The sequence below is a fragment of the Pteropus vampyrus genome, unplaced genomic scaffold, assembly GCF_000151845.1.
Source record: "Pteropus vampyrus isolate Shadow unplaced genomic scaffold, Pvam_2.0 Scaffold967, whole genome shotgun sequence".
In the NCBI taxonomy this organism is placed as follows: Eukaryota; Metazoa; Chordata; class Mammalia; order Chiroptera; family Pteropodidae; genus Pteropus; species Pteropus vampyrus.
In genome coordinates, this window is record NW_011889748.1 from 12,223 (window position 1) to 18,333 (window position 6,111).

The 6,111-nt window shown below is 34.2% G+C and overlaps 1 pseudogene; it reads left to right on the forward strand.

The window, feature by feature from the left end:
* The first annotated feature begins 5,572 nt into the window (after nt 1–5,572).
* Nucleotides 5,573–5,691, forward strand: LOC111734314 (annotated as a pseudogene).
* Nucleotides 5,692–6,111: the final 420 nt, after the last annotated feature.

Here is a 6,111-nt window from a genome sequence, read left to right on the forward strand (position 1 = left end):
ACAAAAGGCAATGGGAGGAGCATGTTGAAGATGAGTTCAGGAGGTGAAAAATCAGAAGTCCGGTACTGGTCACATTAAGTTAGAATACCGACTCTCTAGACTGCAGTACCTCCAAGGGGAAGGAGAATATCCATATAAGTCTCTCTGTTTCAGATCTTGTCTACCATGACCCGATAATAAAAGTGTTGTGACCGGAATAACCAGACTCAACCTGAGTGCTTTGATTATAGAGGCAGTTTATTAACCGGCGGCTGTCCTTCCAAAGGAGCAGCCCCGAAACGCAAGGGTACAAGGGTTTTAAGCCCTAAACCCCATTCCTCATTCTGTCTTAAACACAAAGGTCCGTCTTTCTCCTATTCACTACCTGTCAACCCACTGGTCAGGTGAGCAAGTGGGGAGTACAGAAGCAGAAAGCCTGTTGTTAGAATGTTATGTTCCTATGCATGATCACCTATGTTCCCATGGGCAATAGCCAGTGTTCCCATGGGCGATGGCCAAACAGTAATTTTCAGCTTATATACAATTGATTATTTTTCATGCCATATAAGCAAGCAGGGTTACATAGGCTAAAATTGGCAGTTAGCGTATGAGCTCATTGTTATAAGTTTCATGATTAACAGAATGCAGTTAGGGGTTCCAGAAACTAGGCCTAAGGTATAGACTTCCTTTGTCCAGTTTCAAGTTTTAATTATCCTTTAACCCTTTCACATTTCAGCAGGCTATCACAATATAATTAATAAAGATGTAAGTGTCCTAAGCACTTTGTCATCTTTTCCTATTCAATAGACTTTTTTTCTACTTAATCCATAATGTCAATAGCTAGGCTCCTTGATACTACAATCAAGGGTCAAAAGTCCTACATTTACATCTAGACAGAGGAAAAAAAATTTTTTCTAAATTAATTTTGTTTATTTATTTTTTAATTAAATTTATTGGGGTGACATTGGTTAATAAAATTACATAGGTTTTTAGTGTACAGTTCTATAATGTATCATCTATATAGTGCGTTGTGTGTTCACCACCCAAAGTGAAATTTCTTTCCATCACCATATATATGACCCCTTTTATCTTTATTTACCTCCTTCTGCCCCCACTCTCTGCCTTCCTCTGGTAACCACATACTGTTGTCGGTGTCCATGAGTCTCTGTCTGTCTTGTTCATTCGTTGCTCTCAGATTTATATCCCACATGTAAGTAAAATCATACGGTTTGCAACTTTTTCTGTCTGACTTATTTTGCTTAGCATGATAATCTTGAGATCCAGCCACGTTATTGCAAACGTCAGTATCTCATTTATTCTTTGGCTGATTCATATTCTATTGTATATATGTACCACATCTTCTTTATCCAATCATCTATTGAAGGACACTTTGGTTGCCTCCATGCCTTGACCACTGTGACTAATACTGCTATGAACATTGGGGTACATATATCTTTATAGTTAAATGTTTTCAATTTGGGGGGGGTAAATGCCCAGAATAGGGATTGCTGGGTCACATGGTAATTCTATTCTTATTTTTTTGAGGTACTTCCATACTGTTTTCCCCAGTGGCTATACAAATTTACATTCCAACTAGCAGTATATGAGGGTCCCTTTTTTCCCCACGACCTTTCCAACAGCTGTTATTACTTGTCCTGTTGACGATAGCCATTCTAACAGGTGTGAGGTAGTATCTCATTGTGATTTTGATTTGCATTTTCTTACTAGTTAGTGAAGTCCAGCATCTTTTTATATGTCTGAATAGACATCTTCTTGGGAGAAGTGTCTATTCAGATCCTCTGCCCATTTTTCAATTGGATTGTTTGTTTTTTTTAATTGCTGAGTGAGTGATGTGAGCTCTTTGCATATTTTTGATATTAGCTCCCTATTGGAGGCTTCATTTGCAAATATCTTCTTCCACTTGGATGGTTGCATTTTTTTCATGTTGATGGTTTCTTTTGTTATCAGAAGATTTTTAGTTTGTATAGTCCCATTTGTTTATTTTTGCTTTTACTTCCTTTGTTTTTGAGGTCAAATGCAAAAAATCTCTCTGAGACCAAGTTCCATAAGTTTAGTATTTATGTTTTCTTCTAAGAAATTTATTGTTTCAGGTCTTATATTTAGGTCTTTGATTCATTTTGAGTTAATTTTAGTGTATGGTGACAACTGCAGTCTAGTTTCATTCTTTCGCATGTGGCTTTCCAATTTTCCCAGCACCATTTATTGAAAAGGCTTTCCTTACTCCATTGTATGTTTTTGGTTCTTTTGTCGAAAATCATTTACCCATATATATGTGGGTTTATTTCTGGACTCTCAATTCTTTTCCATTGGTCTGTGTGTGTTTTTCTGCCAATACCATGGTGTTTTGATTATTTTCACTTTGTAATATAATTTGAAGTCAGGTAGAATAATATCTCTGGCCTTGTTGTTTTTTTCTCAGGATTACTTTGGCTATTTGGGGTCTTTTGTGCTTCCATACAAATCTGATGATTTTTTTGTTCTATTTCTTTAAAAAAATGTCATTGGGATTTTGATGGGGGATTGCATTAAATCTGTATATTGCTTTTGGTAATAAGATCATTTTAATTACATTGATGCTTCTATTACATGAACATAGACTATCTTTCTATTTCTTTGTGTCTTCTTCAATTTCTTTTAATAATGTCTTAGAGTTTTTTTTAAAAATCATTTCTTATTTATGATATTTTTTTTAACATCTACAGCACCTGGTATTCCTAGGTGGTCTCCCATCCAAGTACTAACTAGGCCCAACCCTGCTTAGCTTCTGAGATCAGACGATGGTATTTTAATAGAGGGCCTGAGTTTAGCCATGTCTGAAGTTATGCCAGTTAAACAAATGTGTTCTTACTCAAATATTTCATGCCAAAAAAAAAAAAAACTAGAATGAAAACACCTGAAATTTTAGTTTTAGTTCACATGTCATTTTATAATAAACATGAGGCCATCGTATTATTTTTAATTTTTATTGGAGTATAATATACATAGAAGATAGTGTGAATATAAGTGAATAGTTTGATACATTTTCAGAAAATTGACACACCCTTATAATAACAAACATCTACATCAGGAAACAGAATATCACCAACACTTCAGAGCTCCCCTTGTGACCATTATGATTCTGCTCTATAAGCAACACTACTCTGATTTCTAACCGTATATTTATGTCTGCCTTTCTACTTTATTGGAATAACATGTTTATTGGCCATTTGAATACCTTCTTTTATAAAGTATCTGTTTAAGACTTTCGCTTTTTCTATCAGTTTGCTTGTTTTCTTGATGTGAAGATCCTTTTGTTTTTAATCAAGGTGAGTCTTTTGGCAATATTTGCTGCAAATTTCTTCTATTTACTGGCTATCCTTTTAACTCTTGAAATAACTTATTTTTATAGCAATTTTAATATAGTCTATTTGATTCTTAGATTTTTTGTATCTTTTTGTATGTTTAAGAAATATTTATCTAATAGAAAGTAATGAAAAACTTCTGTATTTTTTTCTACATATTTTACATTTTATTATTATGCTCAGTCAGATATTTACTCTATCTGAACTGCTACTTACAAATAATGTAAAGGCCAAGATACATTTTATATGACAAATTATTAAATGCCATTTATTGAAGAGAAAAAATTTTACCCTTGGCACCTAGTGCGAATGTTTTCCAATTTTTATAGTAATATCATTTCAGTATTAATTTTATCCCCTATTTCCACCTGTTAATCTCAGTCTTCTTTTTCATTTCCATTTTTCTCTGCTTTTAGATTTTTGCTTTATGTTTTACGGTAACCACTTACTTATTACATTGATGATGCGATTTTCTAAACTTTTGTTCTAATCACTAAAATTATTTTCAGAAAGTTTCCCCTCCATGTGTTCAGGATAGTTCCCTTGCCATGTTCATATGTGCATATACGTTTATTTTGTTTCTTGCAAAATTCTCCTCTTATCTGCTTCTGGCAGCAAGTTAATTTGAAAATCATTTAGTGCGTTACGACACTGGTAGAATGAATCAAGTATTCTTTTAACTTTAGAACCAATCTCTCAGAAGGGCTGGGTAGGTGGAGTTTGTGAAACACTTGGATCCTCAATGTGCACTGCTAGCAGTCTCTTTTGGATTCCATCTATATTATTTGTAGAAAGAAAAAGTCAAAAGATGCAATGTGCCAGTGGAGTTCAGAGTTCTTAACACTTGTTATTTTCTTGTGAGATCATCTACCAATGAGAAATCTCTAATGATAGAACTAGTGATAGAAATAATGACAGTTCTGTTAAAAACTGCTCTTTAATTTTGCAATTTATAAAGATAAACTTAGCAAAGATAAACTAAAGCAGAAGATATTCAGTGCAAGGATGGCCACATTTGTTTTGTTTTGTTTTGTTTTCTGTTTTTTGTTTTGTTTTGTTTTTGATTGGTAGAGTTATTTCTGAACAGGGATATATAAGAAAAGTCTTTTAAAAATCTGTTCACTACTTTGGGGTTTCCTGGGGGCATAGCATTGCTGAATCATCATATATACCGTGTACACCTTCCGTGGGCTTGTAGTTATGGCAATGGGTTGACTGTGAGTACGAACAGACGTCTGAATGAATTTTTTTCTGTTTCCTTTTTTGTAAAGTTAGGAGATTTCCTTGTCCCCCTTTTTATAAAATGAGGAGATTCTAGCTAAATGTCATTCTAGCCTTTTAAAATATCTGGGGTCAACCACCTTATGACAAAAGAAAGTGTAAGAATTTTAACAGAGAAAGGAGAAATTTATGACACTTGGAACGATCTATGAATAATGTCATAGATAAAGAGAATTTTGAATTGGAAAGAATTGAAGTTTCACAGGAAGAGCTTAGCAAAAATACTTGGGGACATATTTCACCAGTAATGATAGGAAAAAGGAATAAAGAAAGTAAGGAAAGAAGTAAAAGAGAGATGGAGGAAAGAAGGAAGGAAGAAAAGAAAACAGGAAGGAAGGAATTAATGAGTACATGAATTAAGAAAGATTTTGGACAGATTCGCTATCTTTATTATGACTTCTATATGATATCCTTGGGCTCTTATATTTTTATAGAAGATATAACCTAGGCCCCCAATATTTTATTGTATATCTGGCATTTATCAGGAAAATTTTCAGTCATGAATATCTATTTATTCAATAAATAATTACTGAACACCTGCTATCTGTTTGGTGCTGTGCTAGTTACTAAGAATACATTAGTAAACAAAACAGACAAAAAATATGTTTCAGACCTTTGTTTGTTCAAATATAGGAATATAAAAAATGGCCTCAGAACAAAGGGAAAGTGAGACCCAAAGCTGAGAAGAGGAAATAAGTGATAAAAAGTGATGGGAAGGATCCTGAAAGAGACATGCTAATCTTTAGAAACTGCCATTGGCACCACTCACTGCACTTTCTAACACTTGAGTACAAGTATCTGTTCCCTCAGCTCATATAATCAAAGCGATTTCCAAAGTATTATAATTAAGCAATTTACATTTATGTACATATCCTATGTACCAGGACAAATTTCTCAGCCTTTGTGAAGATCCAAGAATATCTTGAATGCCATTCACATCAAGAATTGGAGCGTACGGCCATGCTACCCTGAACAAGTCCAATCCCCTCTGATCTCAGAAGCTAAGCAGGGTTGGGCCTGGTTAGTACTTGGATGGGAGACCACCTAGGAAGACCAGGTGCTGTAGGCATACAAAATTAAAAAAAATTAAGGGATTGTAAGATGACAAGATCCTTGCAATCTGTGAGGTCAACCAAGGGTTGCCTCGTCTAATAAATAAATAAATAAAAGAATTGGAACTCATCTCTGTTATTTTCTCTTCTTTGTGCACTAATTTCTTTTATATCCTTTCGGCTTTAGAGAATGTATGGCTAATAAGGAGTTAAGGATGCTTCAGAATCTCTCTACAATCAACAACACTTATTTGCGCTGCCATTTTAATATTCAGGGGGCTAGTGCTGTATCTTTATAGGATTCAGAACCATTGCTTTTCTCAACTCATAACTCAGGATTCCTACTCTAACATTTTGATATTTTACTTAAAATGTGTATCACCTTCGAGGATGGGTACTAAGATCCATTCCACTGACTTTTTATTTGATTCATTACT